This window comes from Protopterus annectens, chromosome 2.part1, assembly GCF_019279795.1.
Source record: "Protopterus annectens isolate FY-2018-M chromosome 2.part1, PAN1.0, whole genome shotgun sequence".
In the NCBI taxonomy this organism is placed as follows: Eukaryota; Metazoa; Chordata; order Ceratodontiformes; family Protopteridae; genus Protopterus; species Protopterus annectens.
Window position 1 is genome coordinate 866,086,046 of NC_056729.1, and position 13,196 is coordinate 866,099,241.

Genomic DNA, 13,196 nt, shown 5'->3' on the forward strand with positions numbered 1-13,196 from the left:
ATGAACACATGTGCATAATCTGCAGTATTGTGGGTTCGTACTGTTTTACTGAAATGCTGCTCCCACCCTGTACCAATGCCACAGGTGTGGCTACTGACATCACATCTCTCATACAACTATGTAGGTTCCTCTGGTATAACTCTGGGGCAGCAGCCTGTAGCTGGTGAATATGGTGTTTTTTGTTCAGGTTTGCCAATACACAGGCCATGTTATGGCCATGGTATTTGCCATGCACACATTTAACACACCTACCCATAATGCATGCTGTACATGTTCACTTATTGTTGCTGTTAACTGCACTGCATCACAGTGGTCACCATGGTGGCATATCTGAAGGGTATGTAAGAGTCCTGCAATATAACTAAAAACCTGTCATTGCAAGATGTGTGCACAGAGATGAACATAAGGGTGGGACAAATGGCCTACAGTAGGAACATGTCTGAAACATCACCCTTATACAGTGCTACAACAGTGTATATACCACTATTACAATGGCAGCTGATACAGATCTACACAACAGCATATCACAGTACCACATTCCACAACCCTTACAACTTGTAATGTGATCCTAACATGAGCAATGAATGTGTAATATGGAATCCTATGTTAGGACAGAAAATATGGGGAATACATACATTAACAAATACTGGAAGCATATGTGTGCACACACTCCAAATAACATATTGTGGAAGCAGCTTTTGAGGTACTGACAAGAATCACTCATCATGAGTATTCACCTTCCATCAAGTACAGGTCCTCAGTGTCACACCACAAAATGGTCTGCTGTCCAAGATGTATGTCCATCACATTTGCCCACTCACCTACAACAGAGGCAGACGTGACTTGTACACATCTTACAAACCATGGAATACATCCCATATCCAACAGGTAGCACGCAGGAGTGGGAGATGTAGCCTTACCTCACCATTGCATATACCATGGCAAACAGTGCAGGCAGTCATGTATGTGACGAGGAAGTATGGGACAACATTAATGTAGAAAATAAACAGATGGCCATCCAAGACAGATGATGACACATGTTGCAAACTGGTCATGGAGGCTGCCAAGAAAACATGCTGCAACACTGAGGGAGTTGCAGGAATGTCTAGCAAGTACTGGCTGTGCAGTACCTTTGTCGACAATCACCTGGACTCTGCATAAGTGTGACCTATGGGTCAGGGTAATCAGATGGGAAAGTTGTTCCGTAGGAAACATCATCCAGGGCTCTCTACAGGTAGCTTATGCATAACATCAAAAGTCCCCCAAAGCATATGTTGCAATGTATAATGGTGTGCCAAGACCAAGTTCAAAACCTACAGATAGTATTAATAAAGGTACATGTGCTGCACAAGCAACACCTCCCTCCACCTCAGGCCCATCACCCCCATCTGTACCTTGCTGGTGCCAGTGTACACCTGTATGTTTGCCGTTCATTAGCAGGGACTAGGCCGGTAGACATGGTGTTCTGAATTTGGGACACTGCAAAGTGACACTCGTGTGGCCCATAGTTGTCAAGCATCTGCAAAAAGGTTGAGGATGGGGAGGGGTGTCATCCTGAAACACAACAGTGAACTGAAGCAGATATCCAAAGCTCACTAAGAATGGCTGTATCTGCACACAGTCAAGGTCATGAATTGTAGCAGATATAACCCTGACTCTACTGCAATAGTGAAGGCACTTTCAGGATTAGTGACTGATGTAGTACACTTAACTGTTGATGCAACAAACCATTATGTTAAGGGTGTGCACACTTATGCACCCACATATTGTATGCATCTCAGTCAGCATGTGCACAGCTAACACATTTATGTGATACTGCATTTGATTGCACAGGTCATATGCCAAATACCAGGTTTGTGTAATGTTAACATATGCAGTATTGTGTCCCCATGGCATATCAGGGAAGAGGGTGCCATGTCAATAAGGGTGTGTACACTCCTTATAGCCACAGTAAGCTTTGAGGGTTGTCAGTGTAATTGTATTTTATTGCTCATACATGCACCGCTGATGATGAGATCTGCAAATCAGACATCAAGCATTCACTATTTGCATCTGTCCTCATATCATCCCAGATATGTGTCGGAAACACATAGGGCTGTGAGCAGCAGAGCAAACATAACTGACACACATATACACATTCAGCAATGATGTGTACACCTTTGAGGCATGGTACACAGTACATGCCAGTGTGCCGAACAGGTGCACAGCAATACTGTGTACATGGGTGCAGTGTGTTCCAGGGAAGAGGCATCACCTACTAACACAACTCATGCATCACAGAGATGCATAATGCTGATAATAGGGATTGACTATAGCTGCAGTGCATGCTGTTGAGTGCCATATGTCATGCATGTTGACAGTTGGGTAATGAGAGGTCTGTGTGTAATGTCTTTGTGCAACCTCACCTGTAAGTGTGTGTGTGTGTGTGTGTGTGTGTGTGTGTGTGTGTGTGTGTGTGTGTGTGTGTGTGTGTGTGTGAGTGTGTGTACAGTTAAGCAATGATGTGCAGGTCAGTTAAGCAATGATGTGCATTTCTTGTTATCCCCTCACAGGTGATGAGGTGGGTCAGGGTCCCTCCTGCAGGCAAACTGATGTTAGTGACCATACAGACTCTGACAATGATGATAAGTATGGTAAAGCACAGGCAGGGTTGTCAGGGGCTGAAGCTGTGCCATCGGTCGACATCCCACTGTTCTCCACCCCATCCCTGCACACAGTCACATTGCCTATACATACCCCATCACCAGTGGCCATAGATGAGGGACAGTTGGTGGGTGGTGGCATGGGACAGGATAGTGTGGTGACTATGGCAAATGTGTCTAGACACAGCAGCCATAGCCGGATGACTGGCGAAATTCACACAGGCAGATGTACAGGGGTGATCATAGGACGGCTTGTGGTCATCATGCCCCTGGCAGAAGTGCCACAGCAGGTGTCACCAGACACATGTTTTAGGCCATCATGGAGGCACAGGCACGTATGGAAGGTTATACCAGACAGGGTCTGAGGCTCCAGAGTGCTACTCATTTTGCTGTTATTGACAACATCCGTGATCTTGCAGGTGCCCACCGTTATTTTGCAGAGGCCCTGGATAGACGGTTGGGTGAGATGGTGGGAATCCTCGACCGTGCATTGTTTGTGCTTGACCATATGGTGGGAGTAGTGCGGCAACCACATGGACGTAGGTCAGTAACATCAACTGGTGGAGGTCAACGTGGACGTGCAACAAGTCAGTGCCACTCCTGTAGTGGCAGTACCAGCATCAGCACTGCAGGGGGGGCACTGTCCATACCACAACATAGCAGACCACATGCATGTGGCCCTGGCCGGTCCCAAGAGGGACCTGGATCCAGCGAACATTTGTCATCATCAGGGGAGAGTACCATATCTGGCCTTGTACCTGGTAGTGCCCTTGGAACCCCTAACAGGCACAGTTCTCATGTTCGTGACCGGAGACAGTGAATTGCACACCCTGCCTGGTACAGTCTGCAGCTGTCCAACAAACCTCTGCAGCTGTCCAACAAACCCCTGTATAGGGCAGCCACATGGCATAACTGTGTGCATGCATACACACACACACATCGCTAACACAGCTAGGGCAAGCCCATGTCTACACACACCACATCTGCACAGCCCAATTAATAATAAACCCCCCTAACACACACCCTTGATATCAACCAAACGCATCAGCCTAGGTCTCTGGCAAACCCACAACACACCCTGTGCATATGATGATACCTGTGCCACATCCCTGTCATCCATAACATCGATGCAAGGACAGGGTAATATGGTTCTGATGCATAAGGTGAATGTACTAAGGTGTACCAATGTAATGCTGTGTAACATGTTTTCAGCACTAAAGTTTAATGCTTACATGTCAGGATATTTAGCTGTCTAGCCATGATGCACTATAGCTGTTATTAACACTGAATGTTTGCGGTCTCCATAATGGATTCCATTTGTGTTGTAGGTGCCTATGTGTCAGCAGGATGTTGGTCTGCTATTGTTTCCTACAAGGGGTATGGCACTGTGGTGACACCTTGACTGTGCCATATCCTGGGTACAGCTGAACACAAGTCACAGGTCTGTACAACAGATGTTCTTTGTGTTTCACTGTTGCAGTCATCACACTTGGGTTATCTGCCTGCAGGTAGCCCTCAGTTGGCCAAAATACCAGAGTATTAGCATTTCTGTGTCAGATGCTGTCACTTCTTCTGTGATGTCAGGTCATCTGGGGTATAAAACAGGCAGCCAATGCCATTACATCAGTCTTTCTTGCCGAGGAGGAGCCCGATGCAGAAGCAGTTCGCAAGTGCTGGTTGGCTGTTACCTGAAATTTTCATTTTCAAGTTGATTATCCTGAAGTCTTCTAAAGCTAAATACCCCATTGGGATCCTTTTTTCTTGCTCTAACTGATGTCAGAAAAAGTTAACAATTGTCTTGCCTGTGGAAAGCAAATACATCACAGAGATTTTCATTCTTACTGTGTCACCTGTTTAGGACCAGACCATGACGTCCCTCGCGGTCGGTTTTGTGCCTTGTTTAACACCCGGACCATTCATCATTGGGCTATCTTTGTCACTAAATTCTTTCGCTCTCATTCTCCGTATTCCGAAATGGCTTCAATAAGCCATCTGACTACCGATCTTCTGAAAAAACATAAAGATAAAGACAGAGACAGACTGCATAGATCCAAAACTGCCGACAACGCTTCTATTTAGTCACCAGTCTGCTGGTACTCAGTGAGGTGCCTTTGCAGCCCCTGATGCCCACTTGTATGGATTCTCAGGCCTCTGTTGGGACCCATTCAGAGTCCAGTATGCCGCAAGATGCTTCTTCAACTATAGAACCAGTAGATGTCTCTTCCTTGGATGGGTCTGGAGCTGCTGTGCAGGCACCAGCTTCTAAGGGTGTATTCCATCCTATCAATGTTCAAATCAGACCGACAACTTCTTTTTTAGCTAAAACTAATGAGTTTCATAGGCCCAGAGTACGCACTACGCCTAGATAACCAATGACCAAAGTGCATGGTCAAGCTCCCATGCCACAAAAACAAATGCTTAGAATGGCAGAAGACCTTATTACACTAATTAGGGGAAGGCAGCCTTCCTCTGCTATAAGACAAAGAAGTGAGTTACCTTCTGATTCTGCAGACCAGGGGTCCAATGACCCTGACCCTTCTGATTATCAGGACATGCCTTTATCAGCTTATGAGTATTCAGATGCAGAAGAATTCATTCCCTCTGCTTGCCCTCCAGAGGATTTTTCTTTTGGTGAAACCTTGCATACCTTAAGAGAGCATTTCCACTGGGAATGCCAAGACTACCCTCAGTCCAAAAAGAGACTCAGAAAATGTTTAGAGTTGCCTCAGCACAGGCCTCTAGCTATACCCCCTGTCCTGGATGTTGTAGATGATGTTTTTTTATGGAAACCAGTCTTACTCCAGGCACATTAGCCCCAGCCCCTAGGAAACCTGACAGGTACTACAGAGTACCTGATTCCCACAAGTTTCTTTTCAGAAATTGTACTGCTGATCCAGAGATCATTTCCCAGGGACCTAAAGGTATTAAGGCTACTACAGCCAAAAATCCTACCCTTTCCGACAGGGATTCCAGAGCTTTAGACAGATGGGGTAAAAAGGTATATACCTCTGCAACTCTTGCTATCAGGGCATTAAATTCCCAATTTCACATGCTGAAGTACCAGCAACATATTATGGAACTAATTAAACTGTTAAAGAATTATTACAAGTGCATCCACCTAGATTCAGTAGGCATTGCCCTTCAAAACACTGCTCCTTTCCAGCCCCTTCCAGGCCTTCCCAGACAAGACCCAGGGGAAACAGGCCACCCATACTACAGTCTCAGGGTATGCAGAAATCTAAGCAATGGAGTACCCTCACCCCAAAAACAGGGAGTGGTAAGCCGCCCCCCCCTATGGAAAAAGTTCACAATGACTTCTCAATTCTACTTTTCAGCCCTGCCCAAATGCTTGTGCCCCTAGGAGGAAAACGTGCCCTTCATGCAAAAAACTGGATGTCCATCACTCATGGAGTGGGTCCTCAACATTGTATCCCAGGGGTACAAATTCTACTTCCATTCACTGCCAACCCCAAGCGGGTTTCCAGACCTTCCATCAAACCAATGGGCAGAGGCTCAAAAGCAAGTACTTTCCATGCTCAATATCAGAGATATTCAACCTGTTCCAGTAGAACAAAGGGGGTAAGGGTTTCTACTCCAGACTTTTCCTGGTGCCCAGAAAATAGGGCTCTTGGCGCCCAATCCTGGATCTTCCAATTCTCAACACCTTTCTGGTGGTCCCAAAATTTAAGATACTTACCCTGCATCAGCTTCTCCCTATTTTAGCCAAGGATGCCTGGTTAGTCACTCCAGACTTAAAAGAAGCTTATCTGCACATCCCCATAAGGGAGTCATGCAGGAAATATCTACGTTTCAGGGCAAGGTCTATGCACTATCAGTTCTCTGCATGTCCCTTTGGCGTATCTACTGTGCCCAGTGTATTCATAAAATGCCTGGCTCCAGCCATTGCATACTGCTGGCAGAGAAATATCCAAATGTACCCATATTTGGACAACTGCCTGATTCAGGCAGACAGTCAGGAATTGCTGCTTCAGCACCTGGCATTTGTAAAAAGTCTTCTCACTTCATTGGGGTACACCATCAACGAAAAGAAATTCTCAACTGGTACCCAGTCAAAAGATTGTATTCCTGGGACAAGCTTGGACACAACTTCCCAAATGGCATTTCTCACTTCAGAAAAACAGGTTTATCTGACAGACTACTTCAAACAAATGGCCACCAGAATCCAGCTATCTGCAAGAAAAATACTGCAAGCCCTAGGGGTCATGGCCTCATGTATTCTACTAATTCCATATGCAAGACTGCATATGAGGAAACTTCAGTGGTACTTAAAAAGTCTTTAGTGCCAGCATTCTCAGGACCTGGAAACAGTCATTCCTGTGATACCTTGTCTAAGGACAAAGTTCCTCTCTTGGGCAGACGCATGCATCCACAACAAGGGACTGCATTTCACTCAATCCCAAACCGCCCAAGCCCTGACAACAGATGCATCAGACTATGCATGGGGGGCTCACATGGCAGGCAAATGCATTCAGAGCCACTGGAGCACAAGACAGATTCTCCTGCACATCAATCAAAAAGAGATGCTAGCTGCTCAGAATGCTCTGACAGCTTTTAAATACCTAATCCTTCCAGGACAACTGCTGACAAAAACAGACAACACCACAGTTATGTGGTACATAAACAAGCAGGGGGGAACCCATTCCTACCCACACTGCAGGTTAGCCATGGCCCTGTGGAACATAGCCTTGAGAAACCAGGTACATCCACAAGCTCAATTCCTGCCAGGCAAACAAAATTCACTGGAAGACGGCTTAAGCAGAAATCTCCTAGACCCACATGAGTGGAAATTGGAGCCCAACACCTTCAATCTTCTGATCCAGAGGTGGGGGACACCAGAGGTGGATCTCTTTGTCTCCCCCCGAGAACCACCAGTTAAGCAAATACTGCACCAGGAACCTTCACAGCAGGGCCTGGAAGGTGGATGCCCTATCCTATCCATGGGAACACTTCTCAATCTATGCCTTTCCCCCTCTGCTCCTTCTCTCAAGAGTGCTACTCAAGATAAAACAGGACAGGCCAAGGGCAATTCTGATTGCACCGGACTGGCCATGCCAGCACTGGTACCCACTCCTATGCAGCCTGACAACAGTGCCACCCTGGCACCTACACCAGACTCCTACCCTGCTGTCTCAGCAGGAGGTATGGATTTTGCATCCACAATTGCAAACCCTAAACCTTGCAGCCTGGGTTATCCCTTGAATACCCCACCAGCAACCCTCAGCAAACAGGTGCTGGATGTCATTCTTGAAGCCAGAAGGCCTAGTACTAGGAAATCCTATGCTGAAAAATGGAAAAGATATTATTCTTGGACTCAGTCAAAAGGAAAGGACACAGCAGTGCCCTCCTTACCTGTAATCCTGGATTACCTAGCAGAGCTACTCCACAGAGGCCTTTCCTTCTCCTCCATTAAGATTCACGTCTCTGACATCTCGGCTCATTATAATACTGAGCCACCTCTGTTTTCTCACCCTCTCATCAAACAGTTCCTGAGAGGGGCTAACAACTTAAGGCCCCCAAGGAGAGCACCCACTCCTGCCTGGGACCTTAACTTTGTACTGGAAAAGCTCACACTTCCCCCTTTTGAACCTGCTGCTTCAGCAGAGTTAAAATTCCTCTCTTGGAAAACAGCCTTACTTTTAGCCATAACTTCAGCTAGAAGAGTGTCTGAGTTACAGGCACTAATGGCTGTGGAGCCCTTCATTATTTTCCATGCTGACAGGGTTTCCATCAGGACTAACCCATCCTTTATGCCTAAGGTGATGTCCAGTGTGGCTCTAAACCAATCCATCCATTTATCAACCTTCTTCCCTAACCCTCAGAATAAAGGGAAATGATCTTGCACTCTTTGGACGTGCACAGACAGCTCAGGTTCTACCTTGATAGGACTAAGCCTTTCAGAAAATCTGACCAGCTGTTAATCAGCTTTGCTTCAGGGGCAGAGGGTAAGGCCATTTCAAAACAAACCATTTCCAAATGGATAGCACACTGCATCCATTTCTGCTGCAAGAACAATGGAAAAACAACCCCTCAGGGGGTCAGAACACATTCCACTAGGGTTACTTCTACCTCTACAGCATTTATCAGGGGAGTCCCTACCAGGGACATTCTGGAAGCTGCAACCTGGAGTACTGTACACACCTTCACCAAGCATTACCACTTACCTATCTTTTCCAAATCCAGGGCTGCTACAGCAGTCTTGCAAGGCCTACTAGCCAGCCCTAACACTTCTTGACTGCCTCTACCCTTCCTTAGTTTTGGGAATCAACCCAAATGTGATGGCTGCAACAGTGAAACATGAAGAACATAGTACAGTTGTGTACACTTACCATAAATTTAGATGTTCAAGTGTATTCATTGTTGTAGTCCTGGTTTCCTTCCCTCCTGCCCCCTAGCTTTCTCTATCTATCTACCTCTTCTTTATGGCTATTCCTAATGGCATTGATAATTACTTTTTACTGGTGGTGTTCCCCACCATATACTAGCTACGTAATTGGGGGCTCCTGACATTTGGGGCAAAAACACTGATGTAATGGCGTCTGCTGCCTGTTTTATACCCCTGATGACCTGATGTCATGGAAGGAGTGACAGCATGCGATGCAGAAATACTAAGACTCTGGTATTCTGGCAAACTGAGGGCTGCCTGCAGGAAGATAACCCAAGTGTGATGACTGCAACAGTGAATACACTCAAACATCTACATTTATGGCAAATGTACACAACTGTACTTTACTGCATGTGCCACATGCCTGATAGGTCAGAGGGGTGTATATAGGTGAGTGCATGGTGGCTGATGTCAGCAGCCCTTCTACAGTGGACAATGATAAGTGTACTGGATGGTACACACCACATGTTTATGTATAACACACACACACACACACACACACACACACACACACACACACACACACACACACGCACACACAGGATTTGGTGTTAATGCAATACACAGAGAATACTGTACACATGGATGTATGTACTTTTGCAGGGAACCCATTTTTAGCCTATGTAATTCCACCAAGACAGAATAGGCACAACATCACATCGGGAAATAATCAGTCTGCTAGTTTAATGTAATTGACGATGGTACTGGCAAGGTATATGTCCCCTTCCCCAATGTAGTGCAATCCTCGACTTGGTAAACATAGGAGTGCTGCTGTGTGTGGCACAGCCCTACCCTTTGGAGGGTGTGGGGTGGTGTAAAACCGCAGATAGTGTGATTGACAACTACTTAACCTGTTAACATAAATTGCACAGTATTAAATCCGACTAAGCTGGGGATACACACAACAATAACCGCAATGATGGTGGCTGTGTCCACAAGATCCACACCCAGCTATATATACCAACCCCAGTATCGCTGTACAGCTGTACAGTGGGGAAGAGGGCATTTACACATCTACTGCTAGTTTTGATGGAATGAATTTCCATAAGATGATACCTTTGAAATGTTAGCATTTGCCCATCAGTTCTCCGACAGATGACCTCCTGGGACATGTATTTTCTGCAAGCTGAAGTAGATCCCTTCACATACACACACACACACACACACACACACACACACACACACACACACACACACACACACTCTTATTTAGCAATGCTGAGAGAAGAACCTCTAGCTAGGTACTTATTGCTACTAATGTGTCTGATCTTAATTGCACACACCACACAGCTTTTAGGATGAGGTGTGTCCCAGGTTACTTGTTAAGTGAAGAACATCACCAGACCTTGTACAGTACGATAATGGGGGATGTACTGGTTGTTTATGAACACTACATAGTGTGGCCTTAACCACTCTGTATTCAACAGTACTTGTTCTGCCTAACAACAAAATAAACAGCCCTTGCAGGTCTTGAACCCTGTACACTACAGACACAGCAGTTAACCACTAAGCCATCACAGCTATGAAGATTTTTGTTGTTTTTTCCAATATATCTGTCAGTACACATACTGAATAGTAGTGAACAACTGCTTTGACTTCTACAATTGTGTAGTACTTGTTAGTGAAAATATTGTTGAATCAGTATGTTATTATATTTATATAAACATATAGGTTCATAGGTGGGTACTAGGCTATCTGCCCGAAGGCATTTATAAGCCTAACCAGAATGTGTTGGCTTTCACCGCCCTCTTAGATTAGTTCCATGTGCCTCTGTCCAGCAGAGCCACTGAAGTGATCCTCGAGGTAAACTTTGTTTCTCATCCACTCGTCAAGGTTTCTTTTGAAGAGTGTTAGCAAGGAGCTTTGCCTAATGTAGATTGGGATCTTGTTCCAAAGCATGGGACATCTCTAGGACAGGAATCTATCCCTCCAGCACGTCCTATTTATTGTTGTGGTGAGGTTTAGATCCCTAGAGCGAGTAGGCTCAAGGGGATAAGGTTTTCTTTAGGTGGAGCATGTCCATCAATTCTGGGTTGGACATGACCTTGTATGTCAGGCAGAGATCACCTCTGAGTAGGCGGTATGCAACCGATTACAACTGGAGTTTCTTCAGTCGAGCTGCATAGGGCATCTGTTTGATGCCATTGATCCTCTTGGTGAGGTACTTCTGTGGTCTTTCCAGCTGTTGCAGGTGTCTTGTAAGGTACATCCCAAATGGGGCGTTGTACTCTAAGATGGGTCTGATGAGTGATGAGTAGAGAGGCACAATGACCTCTTTTGATCTGGATGCGAACCCCTTTTGTGATTAGGTGGGCCACGTAGAAGGATTTTCTAACCACTTTGGAAATGTGATTATCAAAGTTGAGATTACTATCTACTTGGGTCCCCAAATCCCTTATTACGTCTTCCATATTTAGGGGACTACCACCTATGTGGTAGTTTGTGGGTACTTTGTTTTTTCCAAAGGGGATGACTATGCACTTTTTGGCATTTAGCTTGAGGCCATGACTTTGGCACCAGGTATCCATCTCAGTGAGACCCTTTTGGAGGATGTCTGTGACAGCCAGAGAGTCAGTTATAGCCCCTAGTTTGCAGTCGTCTACGAACTTGGTCAGCCATAGTCTTCCTGTGCTTGCCTGTACCTCTGAGAAGTATATGCCGAACAGGAGGGGTCCTAGGACTGAGCCCTGGGGAACACCACTTGTAACCGGTTTAGAGACGGACCTAGCTCCCACAACTCTCACCATGTGGGTTCTGTCTTGAGCCAGTTGGCAACCCATCTTGTGACATAGGGGTTTATGTTCAGGCTGGTGAGCTTGTCTATAATACCAGAATGGGGAATGGTGTTGAAGGCCTTAGCAAGGTCAAGGTAGGCTGTGTGTACCACCTTTCCCTCGTCTATAGCCTTGGTAACTGTGTCAAAGAAGTCCACCAGGTTTAGGAGGCATGATCTGCCCTTAAGAAAGCCAAACTGGGTAGGGTCCAGTATTTGGAGGTTCCCAATGTCTCTGTTAATGAGTTCCATGATGATGTGCTCCATAGCCTTGCAGACCAAGCTAGTAGCCTTATAGGGCAATAGTTCCCGGGGTCTGTTGAGGCTCCACCTTTGTGAAGCGGAATAACTGTTGCTGTTCACCACTCTATGGGTATGTAGCCTGTGGAGAGGCTGAGTTTGAACAGTGGATTTAGGTGAGGGTTTAGTTCGTCTTTGAGCTCATGTAGGACGCAGCCTGGGACACTGTCCGTTCCCATTGATGCTGTGTTTTTGGCTTTGGAGAGGGCTGTTTTAACCTGAGTGTCTGTGATTTCAGGGACTCTACATTCTTCTGGTATGGTTATGGGCCCTTTTGGGAGTGAGAGGGGGGTGAAGTTTGTGCTGAACCTGTCTGCCAGGATGTTGGCAATATCCATCAGTTCGGTGTATTTTCTGCCATTCTACAGTAACTCGGAGCAGATCTGAGCATTGCCACTTAGATTCTTGACATAGCTAAATAATGCATTGTGGTTATCTTTGGAGTCCTTGGCGATTTTTCTTTCAAAGCTCGCCTTGGATGATTTTATGAGGGATCATAGTTTCTTGCTGATACTGATCAGGGATGTCTTCCCTTCTTGGGATTTTACTCTTTTCTGTACTAGTTCCCTCCTTCTATTGTATAGCTTGTTTATGGCAGGAGTCCACCAGACTGGTTTCCTTTTCTTGGAGGAGTGAGTCTTGGTTTTGCTTGAGATGGCACAATCCATGCATTCTTGTAGCTGCCCGTAGAATGCATTAGTAAAGGATTTTGCAGCTTGGACAGTGTCATCCTTCAGCATGGGGGCTTTAAAACTTTTCATCTCGGTCTTAAGTAACGTGAAGTTTGCTTTTGAAAAGTTTTTCATGGTGGCTTTCTTGTCCGGGGGGTGGGGGTAGAATATGGATATCCAAAGTCATTTGTTTATGGTCAGATCTAACCAGCGAGGGGTTGACCTCTGGTGTGGAACACCGGTCACCTATGTTGGTGATGACCACGTCCAATATATTGTCACCTCTGGTGGGAGTGTTGACCAGTTGAACCAGGGCGTTTGAGTTTATAAATTCTAGGAAAAGTTGGGCAAGGGAGTTAGTACTTGAGTAGTTCTCCCAGTTAATGTTTGGGTAAATAAAATCACCC